Here is a 26093-nt window from a genome sequence, read left to right as displayed (position 1 = left end):
ACCAAAACGTGGACCTATGTACACAACTTTTGTTATATAAATTTATTGACACTTAAGAACCCTAAATGTCAAAATATAGCTAAATCGGTCTGAAAATGTAGCTAAAAACGGCAAAATACCGTAAATCGGGAGGTACCGTTGTATGGGGGCTATACCAAAACGTGGACCGATATAGCCCATCATCGAACTTGACCTGCCTGCAAACAAAAGACGCATTTTCCCAAAATTTCAACGTTCTATCTCCATTTTTGTGGATGCTAGAGTGATTACCACAGACGGACGGACGGACGGACGTGCACAGATCGACTCAGAATTTTACCCTGATCAAGAATATATATCCCAGCAAAATTTATTTGAAGTTGTTCTATGTGAAGTAGTGATTGAATAGCTTTTTTAGAAGCAGTCCACGCAGAGTCATGAAAAATGCATTCCGTTCTTCACATTTTGACAATGTCCGATTTGAATCCATTTCATAAAATTTTCACATTTTAGCAATGTTTACATTTATAATAACTTTTTGCAAATAAAATTCTTAAAAACACAAGAAACAATTTATTTTATGGTATTTTAATTACTCAGCAAAATGTTCGTATCCAAAAAGATAATCATGAGTGCAAGTGCTATGTCTTTTTACGTGAAAGAAGTCATGATTTTTACAAGGACATGGTGCAGCTAGAATGCAATCAATTTTAGATGACTCTATGCAAGAAGCATTTTAAGATGTTTTTGGGTATTTTTGAGTAATAAAAGCTAACTTTCTAGAATAAAAATATTTGATTTTGCACTCAGTCGCGTTTTATAATGATTTATTTGAGATATTCCATTGTTTTATATCCATCTATATATCGACGCCTCCAAATAATAGTATGCTAAGTCGACTTAGCATGTTTTCAAGTTCTTTACATTTTTATATTTAACGTCCTTTAACTTAAATTCTGTCAAATTTTGGTAATGATCGGACAATCCGAACAGAAGTTATTAACAAATATTTACTTAGCATAGTACTGAAGGTCAAAGAAATTTCCAAACTTTTAGAGCTTGTCCTGCAAAACTCGCTTTTCAGAATTAGCAAACTATTATTTGGAGGTGTCGAACGTCCTTTAACTTAAATTCTGTCTAATTTTGGTAATGATCGGTCAATCCGAACAGAAGTTATGAACAAATATTGGCTTAGCATAGTACTGAAGTTCAAAAAAATTTCCAAACTTTGAGAGCTTCTCCTGCAAAACTCACTTTTTAGACTTAGCATACTATTATTTGGAGGTGTCGATATATAAAAGAGTAGTGAGGTGAGTGACTGACTGACTGATTGACTGACTGATTCATCAGCGCCCAGGCGAAACCGCTGAAGCTAGAAAGTTGAAATTTTGGGTGTAGGTTGCTGTTGGTGTGTAGGGGTGAGATGAGGCTGCGTTTTTGGAAATTCGACCTAGAAGTGTACGAAAAGTACCAAAAGGTACTAAATATGGTACCCTTTGTATTAGGCAAACGGTAAGAGCTAAAATTCTGAAATTTGGAATGAGGGTAACTGATGGAGAGCTAGAAAGATGTACCAACCGGTTTTTTTCACAATTCGAACTACAAGGGTACGAAAAGTACTAAATGGTACTAAATTTAGTACAATTTGGATTTGTGTGAACGGATAGAGCTGGAATCCTGAAATTTGAAATTAGGGTAACTTGTGGAGAGTAACAAAGAAAGGTTTTTGGAAATTCGAACTATAAGTGCACGAATAGTACTAAATGGTACTAAATTTAGTACAATTTGGATTTGGGTGAACGGATAGAGCTGGAATACAGGCATTTGGAATGAGGGTCACTGATGAAGAGTAATAATGAAAGGTTTTTGGAAATTCGAACTGTAAGGGTACGAAAAGTACTAAATGGTACTAAATTTAGTACAATTTTGATTTGGGTGAACGGATTGAGCTGGAATACAGACATTTGGAATGAGGGTCACTGATGAAGAGTAAGAATGAAAGGTTTTTGTAAATTCGAACTATAAAGGTAGGAAAAGTACTAAATGGTACTAAATTTAGTACAATTTGGGTTTGGTGAACGAATAGAGCTGGAATCCTGAAATTTGGAATGAAGGTCACTGATAGAGAGGGTAAAAAAGAAATGTTTTTAGAAATTCGAACCATAAGTGCACGCAATGTATTAAATGATACTAAATTTAGTACAATTCGGATTTGGGTGAACGGATAGAACTGGAATCCTGAAATTTGGAATGAGGATCACTGATGAAGAGTAAAAATGAAAGGTTTTTGGAATTCGAACTATAAGTATACGAAAAGTAATAAATGGTACTAAATTTAGTACAATTTGGGTTTGGGTGAACGAATAGAGCTGGAATCCTGAAATTTGGAATTAAGGTCACTGATGAAGAGTAAAAAAGAAAGGTTTTTGGAAATTCGAATTACGAAAAGTACTAAATGGTACTAAATTTAGTACAATTTTGATTTGGGTGAACGGATTGAGCTGGAATACAGACATTTGGAATGAGGGTCACTGATGAAGAGTAAAAATTATAGGTTTTTGGAAATTCGAACTATAAGGGTACGAAAAGTACTAAATCGTACTAAATTTAGTACAATTTGGATTTGGTTGAACGGATGGAGCTAGAATCCTGAAATTTTAAATTAGGGTCACTGGTGGAGAGTAAGAAAGAAATGTTTTTGGAAATTCGAATTGTAAGTGCACGAAAAGTTCTAAATGTTACTAAATTTAGTACAATTTGGATTTGGGTGAACGGATTGAGCTGGAATCCTGAAATTTGTAATGAGGGTCACTGATGGAGAGTAACAAAGAAAGGTTTTTAGAAATTAGAACTAAAAGTGCACGAAAAGTACTAAATGGTACTAAATTTAGTACAATTTGGATTTGGGTGAACGGATAGAGCTGGAATCCTGAAATTTGGAATGAGGATCACTGATGAAGAGTAAAAATGAAAGGTTTTTGGAATTCGAACTATAAGTATACGAAAAGTAATAAATGGTACTAAATTTAGTACAATTTGGGTTTGGGTGAACGAATAGAGCTGGAATCCTGAAATTTGGAATTAAGGTCACTGATGAAGAGTAAAAAAGAAAGGTTTTTGGAAATTCGAATTACGAAAAGTACTAAATGGTACTAAATTTAGTACAATTTTGATTTGGGTGAACGGATTGAGCTGGAATACAGACATTTGGAATGAGGGTCACTGATGAAGAGTAAAAATTATAGGTTTTTGGAAATTCGAACTATAAGGGTACGAAAAGTACTAAATCGTACTAAATTTAGTACAATTTGGATTTGGTTGAACGGATGGAGCTAGAATCCTGAAATTTTAAATTAGGGTCACTGGTGGAGAGTAAGAAAGAAATGTTTTTGGAAATTCGAATTGTAAGTGCACGAAAAGTTCTAAATGTTACTAAATTTAGTACAATTTGGATTTGGGTGAACGGATTGAGCTGGAATCCTGAAATTTGTAATGAGGGTCACTGATGGAGAGTAACAAAGAAAGGTTTTTAGAAATTAGAACTAAAAGTGCACGAAAAGTACTAAATGGTACTAAATTTAGTACAATTTGGATTTGGGTGAACGGATAGAGCTGGAATCCTGAAATTTGGAATGAGGATCACTGGTGAAGAGTAAAAATGAAAGGTTTTTGGAATTCGAACTATAAGTGTACGAAAAGTAATAAATGGTAGTAAATTTAGTACAATTTGGGTTTGGGTGAACGGATAGAGCTGGAATCTTGAAATTTGGAATGAAGGTCACTGATGGAGAGTAAAAAAGAAAGGTTTTTGGAAATTCGAATTAAAATTATACGAAAAATACTAAATGGTACTAAATATAATACAATTTGGGTATGGGTTAACGAATAGGGCCGGAATCCTGAAATTTGGAATGGGGGTCACTGATGAAGAGTAAGAAAGATGTACCAAAGGTCGAAAAGTCCTAAATGGTAGTGAGTTTAGTATGATTTGGATTTGAAGAGCTGGAATCCTGAAATTTGGAATTAAGATTACTGTTGGAATATAGAATTGAGATATGGAGGTAGCTTTGGAAAATCGTACTAATGTGCACGAAGTAGTACTAAATGGTACGAAATTCGCTATAATTTGTATTTGCGTGAACAGATTATTGTTGGAGTGTAGGATTGAGGTAGTTTTGGAAATTCGTACTTATGGAAAAGTGCTAAATGGAACTACATTGGCTATAATTTGGGTTTAGGTGAACGGATAGAGCTGATATATGAAAGTACATTTTGGAAAATCGTGTACGAAAAGTACTAAATGGTACAAAATTTGGTACCTTTTGGTATTTGCTATATGGTATAGAATTTTGTACAATTTGTGATTTTGTAAAGGGTAGAACTGGAATTTTGAATTCGGTATTAGATTAGCAGTTGGTGTTTAGAATGGAGGTAGGGAGGAGGTTTTGAAAATTCGTACTTATTTATACAAAAACTACTAAATAGTCCTCAAATGGGTTTCAGGGGAACTGGAAAACTGAATTGGTGTTAGGATATATGTTGAATATAAGGAAGTAATTTTTGAAACGTTTACCTATGTGTAGGAAAAGTTGGGTAACATGTTGATACCAAAACCATTTTAAATAGTTAAGGTACTAAATTTGGTGTTGGGTGTAGGAACAAAGCTGGGATTATATAATTTAAAAATACGCTATTTGTACAAAAAATACGAAATTGAAAAATATTTGTTATGAATATTTGTTCTGACCGCTTTGGTATGTAAATTTGAAAACGTGGTCCAATGCGACAATTTTGTTAACTAGAAGGTATTTACCCCTGATATTAAAAAATCCTAAAATGAAATGCATTCAAAAAATTTTCCGTTATATTCTGTTGACATACCGGTACACATTAAGTACAATTTTTTGTAAAGAAGTTTTCTAACCTTTCATGCCACAAATTCCGAATTTCGGTTGGAAAATGTGCAGAAGATCTTCAAAATACTCTAAATCTTCAAAATATCGCTTCTAATAAACGTGGATTGAAGTGGAGATTTTTATACCCTCCACCATAGGATGGGGGTATATTAAGTTTGTCACTACGTTTGTAACTACTCGAAATAATCATTGTAGACCCCACAAAGTATATATATTCTTGATCAGCGTGCAATTCTACATCGATATAGCTATGTCCGTCCGTCTGTCCGTCTGTGGAAATCACTCTAGCGTCCGAACGGATTGACGTAGGTTGATGAAATTTTGGGAAAATATATTATATGTACGTAGGACTTTTGGTATTGAAAGCGGGCTATGTAGGTCCATGCTTTCGTATAGCCCCCATACAAAATGACGCGTGACGCGTCGTCGTTTTAAGGAATGTTTAAGATATTTGTCCCATTTTACCACCGAATTGGTTGTAATTTGGTACTTTTTGTCTCCAGAGGCCAAAAAACATTCCTACCAAAGTTGGGTTATATAGGTCCACGTTTTGGTATAGCCCCCATATAAGGCCCCATATAAAGTACGCGTCATTTTAATATATTTTGAATGTATCAGACCCATTTGACCACAGAATTGGTTGTAATTTGGTATTTTGTGTCTCCAGAGGTCAAAAAACATTCCTACCAAAGTTGGGTTATATAGGTCCACGTTTTGGTATAGCCCCCATATAAGGCCCCTTATAAAGTACGCGTCATTTTAATATATTTTGAATGTATCAGACCCATTTGACCAAAGAATCGGTTGTAACTTTGTATTTTGTGTTTACAGAGGCTAAGAAACATTTCCACCATAAAATGTTTATATAGGTCCACGTGTTGATATAGCCCCCATAATACGATATCTCCCGATTTTCGATATTTTGAAGGTTTTAGCCTCCTTATCACACCGAGATGGATGGAATTTGGTATTTAGTCTTCTTTACGCTTATAAAACTTTCCCCCAGAAATTTTTAGGTATAGGTCCACGCTATCGTATAGCCCGGTATAGAACGGTACCTTCCCAATTTCGGTTTTTTGAAGGTTGTGGTCACATTAATCCACCGAAATGGCTGAAATTTGTGGTGGAGGGTATAAAAAGTTCGGCCCGGCCGAACTTAACGCTTTTCTTACTTGTTTAAATTAAACTTCTATATCCTCTGAGTATTCAAGGTCCAAATTTAAAGAAAATTGGACAATATACATTTGTTCATCTTTAAAAATACACTAAGTCGAGAGGTACCGTTATATGGGGATATACGAAAACGTGGCCAAAAATTTAACGGACCTATTCGGGTTCTGGGCGAAACCGCTAAAGCTAGAACCTTGAATTGTGAATGTGCGTGATTTTTGTTGCGAAGGGTGAGATAAAGTTTAGTGTTTGGAAATTCGTACTGGAAGAGAATGCTGTGTTAGTGAAGGGGTAAAACCAGGAGTCAAATCTGAAATTTGCAATATGATACGTAGTTTTTGAAATTCGAAATAAAAAATATGGTAGCTGTGTAGGGATGCGATACGGCATTTTTTTTTAATTCTGACTACAATCGAAAAAATATGGGTAATAAAAACATGTCCTAGTACAACAAAATCTCCAGTATTCACCATTCCCGTATTAAATATTGTTTATATATATTTCGTTTCCTTTCCGCATACGAAGTAGCGGGCATTTACTAGTATATATATATATATATATATATATATATATATATATATATATATATATATACACTACCGCTCACTTGAATAGAACCCCCCTGCAAAATTTTTTTCAACCTCCATTTTTTCCAAATTATACAAGATATGAAATTATTAAGTTTTATTATAATTTGCTTCATGTGTTTGGAGTAAACCTAGTCATTCATTTGCATTCAAATCCAAGTTGTATAAGAATTATGCAAGGCAAACAAAATTAAGTCAAAAATTGAAGTAAAAAAATTGGCTCATTTGAATAGAACCCCCCTTTAAAACTTGGGAATACAGAAAGATTGTAGTAGGACATCCGCATTCTTTTCAAAATTTTAAGTTTTTATGACTCGAAGTGTACAAAAGTTTATGAAATCGTGATGAAATTTCCACACGGGATATCCAAAAATGTTACTCACTACTGGATATGTCTGTTTCAGAACTCCTTTGTAAATTGTCGTCCGCATTTAGGGTGAAAGAAATTGACGCCCAAGTCCTTCATAATTAGTAAGGACTCTCCTTATTAAGTAAACAATTGCATAACTATAGAACTATTTTTTTCGCGTCTATTGAATGGGAGACCATCTTCTAAATTGTTTCTGTAGCGAGGAATGTGCTTTTATGGTGCTGGAAGGCATTACTAATTATTAAGGACATGAGCGTCAATTTACTTCACCTTAATGCGTACGGCAGTTTATAAAGGAGTTCTGAAACAGACATAGCCAGTAGTGAGTAGCATTTTTGGATATCCCGTGTGGAAATTTCATCACGATTTTAAAAACTTTTGTACACTTCGAGTCATAACAACTTAAAATTTTGAAAAGAAATGCGAAAATCCTTGCGGGTCCGCCATATTCTACAGTGGTAAATATTCTCTAAAATATATGGGAATGATTTATGCGTAAAATATACGACTAAAGGAGACAGCAATCTTCCAAAAATAAACTTGTTGAATGAAAAAAGCAAGCTTTGTTGGGCATTACACCCGATTATTTAAAGAATCTTTGCCAAAGCAGGATATACGGGTGTATCCTTTATCAGGAGGGATATACTTTTACTGAATATTACTGAAAGTACTTCGTTTTCAATATAGAGTAAATATGCATCGATATTCTACTACAATCTTTCTGTATTCCCAAGTTTTAAAGGGGGGTTCTATTCAAATGAGCCAATTTTTTTACTTCAATTTTTGACTTTATTTTGTTTCCCTTGCATAATTCTTATACAAATTAGATTTGAATGCAAATGAATGACTAAGTTTACTCCAAACACATGAAGCAAAATATAATAAAACTTAATAATTTCATATCTTGTATAATTTGGAAAAAATGGAGGTTGAAAAAAATTTTGCAGGGGGGTTCTATTCAAGTGAGCGGTAGTGTATATAAAAGAGCTCAGTGAGTGACTGACATATCATCGCACATACGAAACCGCTGAAGCTAGAAAGTTGAAATTTTTACTATGGGTTGCTGTTGGTGTGTGGAGGTGAGATAAGGCTGGGGTTTTGGGAATTCGAACTAGAAGGGTACGAAAAGTATTAAAATGTACTAAATGTGATACCCTTTTTATTAGGTAAACGGCAGGAGCTAGAATTCTGAAATTCGGAATGAGGGCCATTGATGGCGAGTTGTACCAAAGGGTTTTTGGAAATTCGACCTCTAAGTATACGAAAAGTGCTAAAAGTTACCAAATTTAGTACCAATTGTATATTTTGAACGGAATCAATTTTGGGAAGTGGTGTTAATATAAGGAAATGGTTATGGAGGTCCGTACTTATGTGTACGAAAAGTACTAAATAGTACTAAATTTGGTACAATTTGGATTTAGGTGAACGGATAGAGCTGGAATCCTGAATTTTGGAATTGAATTACTTTTGGAGTGTAGTATTGAGATCGTTTTGGGAATTCGTACTTATGAGTAGGAAAAGTACTAAATGGTACTTAGTTTGGTACAATTAAATTTTGGTTCAACGGATAGGGCTGGAATTTTGAAAAGTGGAATTATGATTACTGTTCGAGTATAGGATTGAGGAAATTTTGGAAATTCGTACTTATGGGTACGTAAAGTACTAAATGTACTAAATTTGGTACAATTTGGATTTGGTAAACAGGTAGAACTGGAATCCTGAAATTTGAAATTAAATTTACTTTTGAAGTGTAGGATAGAGGTAGAGGTAAATTCGTACTTATAAGTACTAAATTTGGTACAAATTGGATTTGGGTAACGGATAGAGCTGGAATCCTGAAAATTTTATTTAAGATTACTGATGGAGTTAGGGATTGAGGAAGTTTTGGAAATTCGTACTTATGGTTACGAAAAGTACTAAATGGTACTAAATTTGGTAAATTAAGATTTGGGTGAACGGGTAGGGCTGGAATCCTTAAAAGTGGAATTAAGATTGCTGTTGGAGTGTAAGATTGAGGAGGTTTTGGAAATTCGTACTTATTACGTACCCGTAAGTACTAATGTAATGTACAATATGGATTTGGGTGAACAGATAGAGCTGGAATCATGAAATTTGGAATTGAGTTTACTATTGGAGTGTAGAATAGTTTGGAAATTCGTACTTATGGGTACGGAAAGTACTGAATGGTACTAAATTTGATACAATTTGAATTTGGGTGAACGCATAGAGCTGGAATCCTGAAATTTGGAATTAAGATTACTTATGGAGTGCAGGGTTGAGGTTGTTTTGGAAATTCGTACTTATGGGTACGGAAAGTACTAAATGGAACAGATAGAGGTGGAATCCTGAAATTTATAATTAAGATTATTTATGGAGTGTTGGATTGAGGTGGTTTTGGAAATTCGTACCTATGTGTGCGAAAAGTACTAAATGGTACTAAATATGGTTTAATTTGGATTTGGGTAAACGGTGATAGCTGGAATCCTGAAATTTGGAGTTTAGATTACTGTTGGAGTGTATGACTGGAATAGTTTTGGAAGTTCGTACTTATGGTTACGAAAAGTACAAAATGGTACTAAATTTGCTACAATTTAGATTTGGGTGAAGGGATAGAGGTAGAATCCTCAAAAATTCGGAATTGCTGTTGGAGATAGTAATTAAGATTCGTACTTTCATACGAAAAGTATTAATTGTATTATGAATAGACCTGGAATTCGGAAATTTGGTATTATAGCCGCTGTTGGTGTGTAAGCTTGAGATATGAATGTAGTTGTGGATATACGTACAATAAGTGTACGAAAATTACTAAATGTTCATGGTAGCTCAATTAATGCAATAAAATGAAACTGGCACCGAATTTGGTTCAAATTGTTATTGTGTAAAGGGGTAGAGCTGAAATTGTGAAATTCGGTATTAGTATAGCAGTTGGCGTTTATAGTGGAGATAGAGAGGAAGTTTTGGAAATTATGTATACGAAAAATGCTAAATCGCGGTTTGGATATAAGGAAGTAATTTTTTAAACTTATACATATTATAAGCACTAAATTTGGTACCAGTTTGGTGTTGCATGAAGGGATATAAATAGAATTTCGAATTGTTGTATGAGGGTTTGTGTTGGTGTTTAGATAAGGATTTTTTGAACTGCATACAAATTCTGAAATTAGGCTGAGGGCTGGCTTATTTATTGAGAAATAGGAAATGTACTAAATGGTATTAAATTTGACGTTGGTTGTAGCATTGAAGCTGGAATTATATAAATAGTGTGTGAAAAGTACAAAACTGCAATAAGTTTGGTATTGGGCTAAGGAATAGAAGTAGAATTCCGATTTATTATTTATTAAATAATACTAAATATTGAAGTACTGGTATTGGGTGATACGATAAATGAAATCACTGTTGAGATCAGAGGATCAGCATCAGAATGTTTATTTAAACACCACAAAAATGGTTGCAAAAAAAGTTTCAGCATTTTTAAAAGAAGGCCCGATTACAGGAAAACTATACGTTTTAGAGAATTTCTTTAATGTTTAGAAAGTCTCAAAAATATAATTTTCATACAAAAATTTGAGTTTTCTCAGCGCTAAGTAGGTTCCCACATGTAATACCATTGGCATTAGGTAAGCAAGTAGAGTTAAAACTGTGAAATTTGAGCTAAGGTCCTGAATTTTAAAAATTGTACTGAATAGTGCACTATTGGTTTTATGTTAACACGAATTTGGTTTCTAAATAATGTACTGAAATCAACAAATCAAACGAATCTTTTCAGCAAATTTTTTTTTATTTTTGTTGTCTATTCTGAACGTTATAGTATGTTCATTTGAAAAAGGAAAATCTATGCGGCTAATGTTTTTTCAAGAAGGTTTTTTTGAAATTCGAACAAAACGTTTACGAACAGTACTTAAATAAAATTAAATATCAATTCAAATAGGTATTAGTACATCAAAATTTTCACTGTTCACCATATTACGTTGTTTATTTGTATATTATCTCTTTTCCGCATACGAAGTAGCGGGTATTTTGCTAGTTATATTATATTCCGATCGAACTATTATCAAACAAAAATGTTCTACAAAAACATGAGTTTGGTAGTAATTTGAACGAATTTTAATTCGAATCATCCTAGAGAAACAGGCCATAAATATTAATTAAAAGTTACCACAACTCTTTTAAATAATTTTTCCAAATGACCCTGAGGTCTCAAATCAGTGAAAAATCCTCGCTCAATAGATGTTACCATCTCCCATATCCTCAAATGCTTGCTTGCGAATCAATTTTTAAATGAATTGAAAAATCAATTCAAAATAAATTCCATGGAATGTGTATTTATTCACTGGAAAGAACTAATGCAAAATATGTGCTTAAGAAGCAAATTAGACAGTATCCTTACTGCACCATGCCCTTGAAAAAAACATCACTTCTTTCACGTAAAAAGATGTAGTCCGAAATCACTTGCACTCATGATTCAACTACTTCTTTGGCTACAAACATTTTGCTGGGATACTTTATGGGGTCGCAAATGAGTATTTCAATGCTTTACAAACGGAAAAACAAACTTAATATACCCTCCATACTATGGTGGAGGGTATAATAAGTTAGGACAAAATACGATAAAAGCCAAAAATTGGACCAAATCGGTTGATCAGTTCGAGACTTATCCTGCCCTACAACTTTCGGGCTGTTTTCTCAAGAACGATGGACTTGCCTCTGAAAAAATCTTTACCGTCGTAATTGAGGCTGTATGCAAGTTGCTTCACTAAAAAAAACAAAGTGATTCGAGAGCAGGTCTTAAAATGAACTAATTCGAAATTTTGTGTAGGCGGTTCCCGGAGGAGTGGACAAATATAGTCAATATTCTAACCAGATCAATATCTGAACCAGCATGCCAGGAAACATGGACTTGTCTACGGAAAACATAATATCGCTATAAACAGAACCACAACGAACAGCATCGGTATACATTTCCAAACAATCTTCGAACTAATCCTAAGCTGCACTTAAACACAAATGTCGAACTTTTGTGGTGGAGGTACCCTAAAGAGTGGACCTATATGAGCCATTTTAGAAGTTGAACTAAATTTGAAAAAAAAAAATATTAAAACATTTTTCAAATATTGGGAGGATGGAAGTACTGGAAGTTGTGTACCGGTATTGACCAACTAAGAACTGAAAACAATTTAGGGCAAAATACGGTTGATCAGTTCATATGGTGCCTTTCGGGCTGTTTTCTCAAGAAGTATGGACTTGCCTCTAAAAAAACTTTTCCCGTCGTATTTGAGGTAGCGAATGCAAGTTGCTTCAATAAAAATCAAAGTGATTCGAGAGCAGGTCTTAAAGTGAACTTATTCGAAATTTTCCATATTCGAGTCTGATCTATATCTAATAGATATATTAGGATGTGTAGAGTTATCGTGGGCAAAATTTTTCGAAAAATTTTCAACTTTTGTGGGGGAGGTACCTGAAGAAGTGGACCGACATGGCTTATCTTCGAACTTGAACTAAGTTTGGACAAAATATCACGAAAGCCAAATTTTGGACCGGATCGGCCATTCAGACAGACAGATGGACGGACATGGCTAAATCGAATCCAAATTGTCTGAAACGGATTTCGTCTAAACATACGTGGGGTTTTAAATCATTATTGCAATAAGGCACATTTTGCCTGTATGAAAATGTATAATAAATCAAATATTTTTCAAAATACTGATTGATAGCAGTTCGAACGATTTTGAATTCGATTCGTCTTAGTAAAACAGGCCTTTAGTTAAATTTCGTTTATCAAAGTATTAAGCTCTTCCTCTGTGTTAAGGCTAATTGCACGGAGGAGCAGAATATCTAACTAATGCTAACCTATTATATTGATAAATTTCTGCGTTGAGGTTTTTTTTTATCAAAATCCGAAGATACATCCAATTCAGAAAAAAATTTAGTACAACTTTTTTAAAGAACTTACATAGGGCGTTATAGTTGTTGTCTCGAAACGAAATTTCAGTTATTCGGGATAACTAAAGTGGCTAAAACTTTCAAAATTCAGAAAATCGCGAGTACCGCTCTATCTACTACATCAAAACATCTACTTGTTCCGAAAAATTTCTTAAGGAAAGTTGTGTAACTCCAACGAAAACTTAATACCAAATTTCATTCATTTCAGTGGGGAGTGTACAAAGTTCGGCCCTGCCGAACTTATCGTCGTTTTCATGTGTTTACTTGTTAAAGTGATGCAATTGTAGGCATGGCTAAAACTAACAAATTACAGAAAGTGGGGGTTACCGTTCTATATATGAAAATTGCAGCAATTTAGCAAGTAAACAAATTAGGCCGGGCAAATGGGGGCTATAGCAAAACCAGGATCTATATAGCCCATTTTTATACCCTCCGCATTTGTGCTAACGAGGGTATATGGCAAATAACAAAATTCCTTTGCAATTCCATTTGAAAAAAATTAAAAAAATTTTTCGCGAGCACATCTACGATTTTTGGTTTCTGGTTTCAAATCTGCTCGCGTTCACGAAATTGGCTGATGCGCGCAAAAGTTATAGCGGTTTTTATCCTCTTATAAAGAAAAAATATTTTAAAATTTCTTATTTTTTGTATTGAGAAAATGCAAGCATATATCAGTAACAGCATTTGATATCCATTCGTAGATGCACCAAAATTTCCAAAATGTGTTTTTATTTTCGCGGAAAATCAAAAAATTAATAAAAACCTGGCAATAAATTTAAATTATACTAACTCAGAGTCCGTATAAATCTCTAAAAACTAAATTAAAAATACGTACGGAAACTAGACAACGCGTAAAAAATGTGAAACCAAAATTATAAACATTGGCTTTATAAATTGCATACTATAACAACAACAAAAGAGAAACAACTCATTGTTGGAAAATATTGTTACAAATATATTTTTTGGTTTGTTTCGAAAAATTAAAAAAAAAAATATTTTAGAGTTATCCAACTATTTATTTCGCTAAAATCTAATACATAAATTAAAGTATTCTGCTAAAACTTTATCAAAATATATGGTTTACCATCGTGAAAGCTTAACTGCTTACTGTGATTACTTATATGGATAGGAAATTAAGAGTAATATTGAAATTACTATCATTTTAAAGATATGAAAATTAAAAAGCCTGTAACTCGCGAATTAGATAAAATCGGTTGATGCGCATCCGATTTTGGATAAAGCGAATCAATATCTTTCAATATTTATGCATATTTCGATGTTTCAGTCAGCGGCCATTGTGTGTCGCCAGTTGCATCATGCACTGCAAAAAACCTTAAAGTTGGTAAAAGTCGCGCAATGTGCATACGAATTGTAAATTTTACACGCAAAAAATAGGTTTTGTAAGAAAATTCACGCATGCAATTTTGGCTTTTCGACTCCAATTACTAGGATGCTGTAAGGAGCACACTCATGAGATATGCATCAAACGACGTAAAATCACGAGTTCTATAATCGTGTTATGAGTTTGAAATATTATCTACTTGCGCGTCCGGATTATTAAAAAAATTCAAAAAACCCCAAAATTCCGGCTTCAAAATGTCAGCATCAATTTTAGGTGGATGCAGTGGATATATCGAAAAATCATACACAGCTATCTTATTGCCCATGGAGTATTCTGTGATTCATTCTTTGGGAATAGGTCTATAAAATGTAAGGTTAAGCCAGAAATCGCATGCGACAATTAAAAAAAACTTTTTGGCTTCAACCCATTTCTACCCATTTTTCTACATTGATGTCAACACAGCTTCCACGCAAATTAATTTTTATGGTCGACATTATGGGATCCCTCCTAAAACACTTCATTTTAAAGAATTGTAGTCATACTTTATAGAATATGTTAACAGTTCGCGAATTCTGAAAGGTTGAAACTCGGATTCATCGATTGCAAAACATTTTTGTTATTTACCATATATACTTCCAAGTATGTCTCATCGAAATTATGGTTTTAGATTCCAAGTATTTAGATTCCGTCCGTCTGGCTTGTTGGAGCGCACGATAACTCTCGAACGGATTAACCGATTTTGGTCCAAATTTTGGCTTTCGCAATATTTTGTTCAAACTTAAAATAAATTCGAATTTCTGATAATTTCACTTTAAAACCTGCTGTCGAATCGTCCTCACTTGTATTCGAAGGCAAGTCCATATTTTCTTAGAAATTACCCGAATGCTGTACAGAAGTCTATGGTACAATCGGTCGATTCGGTCCAAAAATGGGACTTGTTCACGAAAATACATTATAGTGTTTTAAGCAGGACCACAAGGAGTAAACGTTTCGCACACAGCCCTTAAACTACATTTAAGTGAAAATTTTGAACTTTTCTTGTAGAGGTTACAGAAAGAGCTGACTGATACCGAACTTTTTAAGGCATAATTAATTTTTGGAAAAAATTTTACATTGTACAAAGTTTTGGCCAAATCGCATCCTCTATTCCTAAATTATCAATCATGTTTGTTAGTGCAGGCAGGTTTTTTGTTTAGAACACAATACTTTAAAATTTTACAAGGCAAAAGTACTTATTTTACTCATTACTAAGTATTGAATAAAATTTAGGTTGATTTAATCCTGTCCGTATAGATCCATGATTCGTCACCTGTGGCGATCTTATAAACGTCTTTTGAATCACCGCGATCGCAGTTTTGTGAAATTTCTTGCACCGATCGACACGGGATCACGTAGTGTGGCCTATGCCAGAAACTTATGTATTAGCCCTTGTATTAGCCCACGAAAGATTGCAATCTAACATAAACATAAACCCCCAGAAAAAAGTTTGCATGGATGCAGATTGATCAGTACAAGTGTACAGTACATTTGCCGTTGGAGTACATCTTTTTCTATGAATTCACTTATGAATTTTACAAGAGAGCGCGCAGCTAGGATGCTCTCCATTTTGCTACCACAGAACACAGCGATGATGCACTCCATTTCCATCCAAATCACGGTTTTTGATGCAGTGCTTTGGATTGAATTTAAAGGCATTCCTCGGATTGCATTTTTAATCAGTCTAAAGATGCAACAAAAACGCAAGCCATTGCGAAATATCCCAGAGTAAATAATTTTTTTTTCTATTTTTTAAGACAAGAATACAAAGAACTTTATTATATAAACACAAATTAAAAAAGTTTCCATTAAATTGAATCACATTTGAGTTTACTTCATCCGTTCTCCATTTAATCCAAGCACATCTGATTTTGCTTCATCATTCTAAAGGTTTTTTGTGTTGCCTTCTTACCACTAGTTCAGCTTTCGACATGGACTCCAACTCCACTCCATAAAAATTTCCGTCTCGTGAATTACCGCAAAATTGTTCGCAACTTAAGTTTTTATTTCTTTATTTTATAACAAATTCTAAGATGTGTAGGGATGTGCGGCGGGTAGGGATCATCCAACTTTTTTTGTAGGCATCTCTAAAGCAACTGCTTATAAATTGTATCAAACGGAGTGCATTTTTCATAACTCCGTGTGGACTGCATCGAAGGATGTAGTGAAATCATAACTCCACATGCACAACTTCCAAAAATTGTTGCTGGGCAGATGCACACAATGTGTAAGGGCGACAAACATACATACATAAATTAAGACCAAGAGTTTATTTTCACTAGTGTCATGTGGGCGCACAAAAAGTGAAAACACTTTCACGGGAAATATACTTTATATTTTACACTATTTAAAGAACTATTTTCTACTTTACTTCTTCGTCTAATAACAAAACTCACAGTTTGTCTACAAAACTGTACATACTCCTTGCTTGACTATAAATATATCTGACCCCATTTTCAGAAATAGTTTATATACAAAACTGAACATTATCCAGGCCTTAAAAGATTCTAGTCTTTCCACAATTATGTACGTTTTCTTTTTTTTAATTTAAACACTGCTGAAGGCATTCTAAGTTTAAGGTTATTGTATTAAATACAAATATTTATAATAACATACATTTTTCTATATAAAACTAATAAATTATACATTTCAGAGGTCACTGTCGAAGTGAACCACTTTAGCATCATTGATAGAATAGGATTTCTTTGGGTTTAAATCTTGAGTATTAATCATTTGGCATGGATTTCAAGATATAAGTTGCATATTAGAGAGAACAGGAAGTCAATGTTCTTACTATGGACGTGAGAGTCCTTATTGAAAGAAAACGCATTATCGGCCAATTTTTTTGGGCACCACAGCTCTATAATCGAACAAGAAGAGGACTGAATGAAATGCGAATGTATTTTTTAATACGTAAAACAAGCTGGTGAATAACAACAAATCAATGTCTGCTTTGTCTGAACTCGATTGTTATTGTTAATAAATAACATCGTAATTTTATGTCATCTTCATAGTTCTATGAAATCGATTCATTAAAATGGCATATCAACGAACATCTTAATGTTTGAAAAAACAGATTACCTAAAATAACAAGAGAAACTTCATGGTTTCAAAAATGAATATTGTTCAAACTAAATTTTGCTCAACTGGCCAATAAAAAATATTCATTGTCTGTGGCATTGTCTCTGATTTTGGATGCATCTAAACAACATGAAGCACATAATGTTGACTAGTTTTTCGCATTATGTACTGCATGCCAATCGCTGGGGAGGGTCGTGTTTCTATTTGTTCCAGTTTTTCATTGCTGTCAATGTTTTGTATTGCTTGAAAACGATTATTGAGACATGGTTTTCGCTTGTTTCATTGGGACCTTTACTTTCGCTTTGCCCTAATTTTTGTTGGAAATTTTCAGAGTTTATTTTAGCGATGTTTTGTCAACACGTGTTGTTGTTGGATAAGCTAAGAACGAACTTCAAAATGGTTGTAGAGGGTCCTATTCAGCTTTTGCAAACAGTTTTCGTCGAGTCATTGCCGCCATGAGTTCATGGTAGACAGTAACAATGCAGTTAGAAGCGGAAATATTAGCAAAGTGAGGGTATATCTTCTAATTGCGTTGCATTTTCTTTCGTTGAACTTCATGAAGCCACATAATCGGGTATTGCTTTCAGCTAATAATGCTACCCTAGTTGCCATTTAAAAAACTAACAACGTTTAATCACTTGCGGTGCACCATGAGCTATAAATTCGTTAATGTTTTAACTCAAAGGAAGAATAGGAATGATTTAACGTAGAATATACTGGTGCATGGTTCTTGTCATCAATAAAAATAACAATTATTCTCCTTCCGTTTCTAAGAAGAAAATAAATCTTCTGTATTCTAATACAATGTATTCTAATCCAATTAGAATATTTTATTCACCAAAAAAATCTGTCATGTTTTCGTATCCTCCAAAGACAATACAACACTCAACTATTTGAGAGAAGTAAGAAATGTAACATATTTAACATCAAAGAAAAATCAAAAGCGTAACTTTGGAAAGGCCACCATTTTTTCATCACCTATTTCAAATGTCTTTATGGAAAACGATGACAAGACTCCCTCTTTTGTCTCAGGTGGACACCCATCGTGGGAACTGCCTTTAACAACCTTTAAAGGTAGTGAGCTAATATTTTGGGCATCGGTTTAGTAAGCCCTACTACTTTAATAAAAAAAGTACCAAATGCTAATTTGCACCTGGAATATTCAGACTCTATATAGAGAAGTTGCAGTTTACGCACTGGCAAATATACTTACAAAGTACAAGTTCGATATTACTGTTATACGATGGAATGGGAAAGGCGTCACATCAACACCCAAAGATGACACATCGTACTATAGCTGTGATAATATAAAGCACGATTTTGGTTGCGGATTTGTAGTAAGTAGAAAGTTAAAACATCTTTTAAACTGCATAAAACAACAATGGCACACAGATAAAAAAAAAATACTTTATGAAACTAGGGATACGTAAAATCGATTTCGGTTAATCGATTAATCGATTATTAGCCGCAAAATTTCTGAAAGTCGTAGTCGACTATTGACTGTGCGAAAACCGGATAATCGATTATTCTTAATCGACTTTCGAAAGACGGAGTCAACTATTATTCGTAGTCGACCATTAGTCGTAGCCTATTATTATTCGTAATCGACTATTAATCGTGGACGACTATTAGTCGTAGTTGATTATTGGGTGTGTTAAAACCGCGTAATGGACGGATCGCATCAATGGAAATGGTCGATTATATTCGATTATAATCGGGTTTCGGCGGTTGAGGAATAATCGAAGTCGACTTTTAGTACATTCTCAAATAATCGACTAACCGAAAATCGAGTTTTAAGTTTTTCAAGAAAACCGTATAATCGAAAAACCGATTATTGCATTCCACTGCGTATCCCTATATGAAACATTTCCAATGGTGTCGTTTCGGAACTCGCTGTTTAGTTTCGTTTTGTTTACATTCGTGAGTACGAACAAAACGAATAGCGAAAAGTTCTCAATTCCACAACAACAGATAGAAAACGAAAAAGTTCAAAACTATAAGCGATTCAATGAATGATGCGTTTGGTGGTTGAAAACCATACTTTCAACCATGTATGTATGTTCCACGTATGTTGATGCTAGCTGATGTGTGTGTCAGAGTATGGCATTGAACATTTCGCACAGCAAATGCTTGCCAAAATTATTTTTGTTTCGGTGGTTAATGAAACAACTCGGCAAAGAGTATCCGAACTACATTTCAGCAATCGTACGGTTTTTGTATTTTTGCATTGAAAAGTTTGTAGTTTAGTTTTGAGAGCGAAACGATTCAGAGAAACTGAAAAGTTTGTGACTTTGTGTGATTGGTACGGGAATCGTTTTGTTTGTTTGCGTTCATTGCGAACGAAATCAACAGTAGACAAATCAAAATAAAGCAATGTGGTGTATGAGATAACATGCATAGACAATGAAAGCGAAGAATACGGCAAGGTGTATGTAAGCACGACGAAAAGAATGTTAAGTGTGAGAATAAGCGAACAACAAACAGATGTAAAGAAAGGATCAGAAAAAACTGCACTCTCAGAAGACATGAAAAAAGTGGCTACTCAGCGGACTTTAAAAATGTCAGAATACTAGACAGAGAGAAACAGGAAATAAAAGATATATGATAGAAAGTTTAAGAATTCAACAAAGACATAAACATCAAAGAGGATAAAGATAATTTTAAACTCCAGTATTCCATTGCAATTACATTGCAATTTCTTTTAATTATTTATTATATTAATGTTGTTGTGTCCAGTTTTTTTTAACATTTATAATCAATAAATATTACTGGAAAATATTTAAAGTATGTTAAAATTAAGCGCAATACAAGATAAGCCTATGTATTAAAAGAAAATGCTTATTTTTATTTTGTAAACAGCTTTCCCAAAAAGTGCTCTTTAAAAAGTTGGTAAAAAGCCAAGGAAGCGTTGAGCGAAAAGTGAAATAAAACTTGTTTTTATTGTCATAGTTATAACCTGACCAAATAAGCCCATCAAAAAACATCACTATAAATTTAAAACATCTAATTTCCAGTTTCACCACGGTGGATTAAAGGCTAAAAAGCTAAATTGTTCAACTAAAAGCTAAATTCTTCAACAACTTAACTGTGCACAGGCTCACACGGAGCAAATAAAGCATATATTTACAAACGCTTAAAAAACAGTATGAACCTAGTCCTGCCCACTTCATTAAAATTATTGTAGGCGAATTTTATGCCAAAATTGGAAAGGATATCTTTGGCCCAGCAGTCGGGAAGTTCAGTCTCCAAAATGAAACATCTGTCAACGAAATGAGGACGATTGACTGGATCGACAAAAACATCGTAGTTAACGGCACCAGATTTAAGCATCTCAACATTATAAGGACACCTGGGTGCCACAAGATCAAAAAGCAAGAAACCGAATTAATCACGCTGCGCTTGATGGAGAGCAGGCTAATCAGTTTTTTTCTATATCCATCGTCAAGTGTCAGAAATCACCAAATAGAATATTCCAAGCGGTAAGGCAGGGAAGACTAGTTTCGATCCTCGCCACAGAACCTCATCAGTTCCCTTGTTTCTTTTTTGTGGGTATTCTCCATCGAAGTATTTTTTCAATAACTTTTTCAACAAAAAAATTTCGAGGTGACGATTGATTGGGTATAATAAATGAATGAAGGTATACCTTGAAATATTGGTCGTTTATTCATTGGTCGACAAAAATCGGCCAAAGGCTATTTCTAAATGTCTTTTGATATTTTCTGCTTTTTAATATAAAAAGGACCGCCTGTCCATTATAAGGAAAATTACACCTAACTTTTCCAGTAATGACGGTGTATGTATGTTCAATAATTCTGAGTTGCTATCATGTATATGAACTTATGTATGTATTATCGGACTGAAAAATATTACGCAATCGTATTAAATATATTCCGTGAAAAATGGGTGATGAACAAGGGTAATGGGGTATGGTCGGCTCCGTCCGACTATAGCCCTCTCTTACTTGTTTACTATTAAGTTGGTCTTTCTGTTTATAATGCATTGAAATAATCGGTCTTATAAAGTATTATTCTTGATCAGGGTCCAATTCTGAGTCGATCTGTGCAAGTCCGACTGTCGGTGGTAATCGATCTAACACCCAGAAAAAAACTAAATATAACACTAAAATTTTGCACAGATGTGTCTTTTGTTTGCAGGCAAGTAAAGTTCGAAGATATACTGTATTGGTGACGTTTTATAAAAATATTTTAAACCATATTCACATCCATGGATTTTTTGTGTAAATATATTAAAAATTTATTTAAGTATTTACAGTCTCATATAAAGCAACGAATTACAAAAAATAGCTTAATTAATAAAAAAGAGGAACTTTTCTACAATCTGACAACTAACCAAACGCCAAACGCTTTGAAAATTCGCCACATATTTGACAACCCTGACGGAGAGCATGCATCAAGCGTGCTAGATATACGATCGATCCGAGGAGCAAACATTGACTTGGATCACTACCTTGTTGCAGAGGAAGATTTTACCCGATTAAAAGAGATGTAGATAACGCTTACCATATTTTCGTCGATTATAAAGCAGCATCGACAGCCCCATACGCTCAAATGCCATTTGGTTTTGTAAGATGACACTAAATTATACCCTGCACCCAGTTAAAATAGAAAAGAAACTTTCCGAACAGTTTAGTACCAAAAGAGCTATAAAGGAAGGGCAGTAAACTGCTATAAGTCTTAGTTGATGTACCGATGCGCCACACATCTGTAGAACTTGGACCAAATGAGGTAGTTGGTATTTAAAGTTTTGAGGCAGATAAAGATTCCATCTTCTTCGGCACCATAAATACAACGAACATCAGTTGCGAAAAAAAGTGATAGATCACGGTGCTCTTGAATCAAATTTAAATGTAAGGTACTTACACCTGGAAAGTTTTTGCGGATTCTGAAACTACAATGTTCATAGATGAGAAAAATCAAAAAACAAAAAAAATCGCCGGAGCGCTTTTTAAATAAATCGCGATTCAAGTTGAGATTTTTAGGGGTAGTATAGGTTTTCACGATTTTGCTTAGAAACCGCAAGTCCCATCAAAACGAAACTGAAGAATGAAGAATATGTTGTAGCTATGAAAATTCTCTACAAGATTGGCATTTACGGTATTTTCGTAGGTTTTACCATTTTTCAGATATTGAAGTTCAAATTGGGACAATGCACTTTACAACAAACCCATAAGTAAGACACTACAAGACCCTGAATAATTCGATCGCTTTATTTAGTTTAAATTATATGGTTATTGGTACAAAAAAAACTCAAATGACGACGCAATGCTCTGGTTGGGAATATTGTGGATAATATTTATAGTAAGTGAGGAAATAACTAAGAATAAAACATGTTAAACGAATGATTTAAATCACAATATTAATTTCAATTACTACCTTATACTGTCATCGTAGACTAATAAATGAATAGACAACAAAATCTCTCATTTTTTGTTCCTAACAGATGTCGCAAAAAGTGAAGTTGGGGCTTGTCGTGTGACTCACAGCTAGCTGGGGCTAGTAAAATAACTCGACTTCGAAAACAATTTTTTCGTTTTTCTACAATTTGACGGCTGTCCTTGTAATTGTTTGGACTCGTGTACTTTGTAAGACAAATTGACTAAAACCCCCTTTTTGAGTATAATAACTTCATAAATGTTTACATTTTTGTGATTTTGGTTTTGAATGAAGAGAGTAGCTTTCGCTCAACCCGTAAACAACTGTCTGCGACATCTATTCCTTAAAAAATTTTCGTAGATAAAAGCTAAGAAACATTTGTAGTCTATACATTCATTAGTCCATGATACAATCTCCAGCAATAAACTTTACCCATTCTCACTTAAATACCTCTGCGAGTATAAAAACAGCTTTCACCAGATAAGAGTTTTCACTGGGGTTACCTACTTTGCAGTAGTGCAGCAAGGTAAAGCTGGATAAACATTTCCAGATATGAATGGCAGCTTCACTCAAATATAAATTATTAGACAGTGTTAGGGTCCATGTTTGTCGGTCATCCAGGTACATTTTGGTTGTTGGACAATCGATAGAAAATGTCATTTAAAACTGAAGAGGTCAAAGTACTAGTATTCCAGATATGAACCTAATAATACACAGATAAAAATGGACACAGATTTGATAAACAAATTCAAATATTCAATTAAATTTTGATTGATATTTTGCCTATAAACGAATTGTCATATTTACAAACGTGTTTATCAAACATTTCCCAAAACATTATCAGTTTTTTGACGTGCTGTTTTTTCAGGTAATTATTTATTGAAAACATAATAACTTTTATTTCATCGTCTTTTAAAAAGTTTGTTTCATTTTAGTTAGTTACAAAATACATCAAAATTTTGATAAAGCTGATTATCGGAAAATTTTTTTTCGGTGTAGACAAACTGACTGGAACTCATTTTTCGAGTTACCGACAAAAAAGGTAATTAACGAAAATTTTTGATACCGATAGCAACAGTATTGTCAACTTTTATTGATACTTTTCAATCATAATTTGGGTTTTAATTTTGTCAATTTTTTTCGCTAACTCAAAAATGAGTTACAGAATTCCCCTAGAAGGTCTTTTTAAAAAAGCAAGGAGATCTTCTATAAGAAGATTGTCTGGTCTTCTGTAAGAAAACTTTCGACCCTTTATAAGAATTTCTTTCGGCGTTATATAGATTCTGCATGCCAGCGTTTCTGCTTTCCATAAGTAGACTTAAGACTTTCTTTCTAAAATAGATCATCTGCAATTTTTATAAGAATTATAGAAAACCTTCGGGCACTGTGTTGAAGACCGATGGGCCATCTACTAAAAGACCTTCTACCTTCTATTAGAAGATTTACTGGCCTTCTCTTGGAAGACCTTTCGGCATTATATTTTAACATTTTCTTGTTTCTCCTAGAAAATCCTTTACCTTTCTATTAGAAAGCTTTCTAACATTACATTGAAGGTCTTCTGCCTTCTAATAAAAGTCTTTCCTAGTGGAATTTTCTAACCCATTCTTTGAATACCGACAAAAATCGGTACAAATAATGTTTTTATCATTTCGATAATTAACAATATTTGTTGGCAAGTTAGAATCTAAAATAAACTTCTACCCATGAAGTAATACATAATTTTGATTTTTATTTTTTCCAATTTTTGTCGGTCTATGTTGGTCTTCATGAGAAGATTTTATGGCCTTCTGTAAGAAGACTGACGTATTTTCCATAAGAAGACTCTGATCTTCTGAAATAAATAACTTGTTGGTGTACTATTGTAAAAACTTTTACTCTTCTTATAGAAGAAATACTCATGTTTCATAATAATTCACCACAGCTTACCTCCGAGTCCGAACGGCATGTCCTAAGACACCACTTGTAGAGAAGTTTTACATGACTTAAATACTCAGAAAATGTCGCCAACATTACTTAAGGATATTTTGCCACTGTTGAAAATTTTATGTTGCCTGGCTGGGGAATCGTTTTAAAAAAAGGTGGCAAAGCAACCAATGCACGATGGGGCCGATGATATGTTTTTGAGGCAAAAAATCACAGGGGCAAGCTAGACCTTCTAAATTTCGTGCAGATGTTTATAATCGGCCTAGAAGCTAATCTGCCAAATTTGGTTGATATCGGTTCGTATATAGATATAGCTCTCATATATATGTTCGCCCTATTTCGAGTAATTGATGGACCAAACACGAAAATTCAGTCCAATTATGATGATATTTGTAATATGTTTCGGAATTCGGACTGGAAATAAGTTTGCCAAGTTATTTTGAAATCGGTTCAGATTTGGATATAGCTCCCTTATATATTTCCCCCGATTTGAGGTATTTCGTGCAACAAACACACAATTTCTGTCCAATTTCGAAGAAATTTGAAACGTGTGACAGGATTTGGTCTAGAAATATGTTTGCTAAATTATATTGAAATCGGTTCAGATTTGGATATAGGTCCCATATATATTTTCACCCGATTTTAGGTATTTGGTGCAACAAACACGCAAATTCTGTTCAATTTCGAAGAAATTTAAAATGTGTGACGAAATTACGTCTAGAAAAAAAAGTATGCCAAATTATATCGAATTCGGTTCAGATTTGGATATAGCTCCCATATACATTTTCACCCGATTTTAGGTATTTTGTGCAGCAATCACGCTATATATGTCCAATTGTGATGAAATTTAAAGTGTGTGACGGAATTTGGTGTAGAAAACATTATTGAGACATCATATTGAAATCGGTTCAGATTTGGATATATCGTTCATAAATTTTCTCTGTCGAAGTTAATTGTTTTCTCAATTTAATTGGTGGATACCGAACTTCTTTGAGAACATAGTTTAAATATTTTTCTTTTGACAAATTGGCCGAAACAGAGGCGGCATGAATGAAGGATTTGGTACTGTTGCCGTGTTCATAGCAGACTTCCGAAGCAAGTTTTCTTCCTTCACTATAATCCACATTAGGGCGCCCTCTCTTCTTTTTATCATTACCTTGTTCTAGCGTAAATACTGTGTTGCTAGCTAACCATAAGCTTTAAAATTGTAATACACGACTTTTTGACCTACAATTTCTTATCCATTTTTGGTTAAGGCGTGCACAAATATTATAAATTTGCTTTTTAACTTCCGAAATGAATTTGTCTTTGACACCTAGATTAAATTTTGCAGAAATCCATTCTATAAGGAGTTTA

The sequence above is a fragment of the Musca autumnalis genome, unplaced genomic scaffold (assembly GCF_047663935.1).
Source record: "Musca autumnalis isolate F117 unplaced genomic scaffold, ASM4766393v1 scaffold_3, whole genome shotgun sequence".
NCBI lineage: Eukaryota > Metazoa > Arthropoda > Insecta > Diptera > Muscidae > Musca > Musca autumnalis.
Note: the sequence above shows the minus strand (reverse complement) of the source record.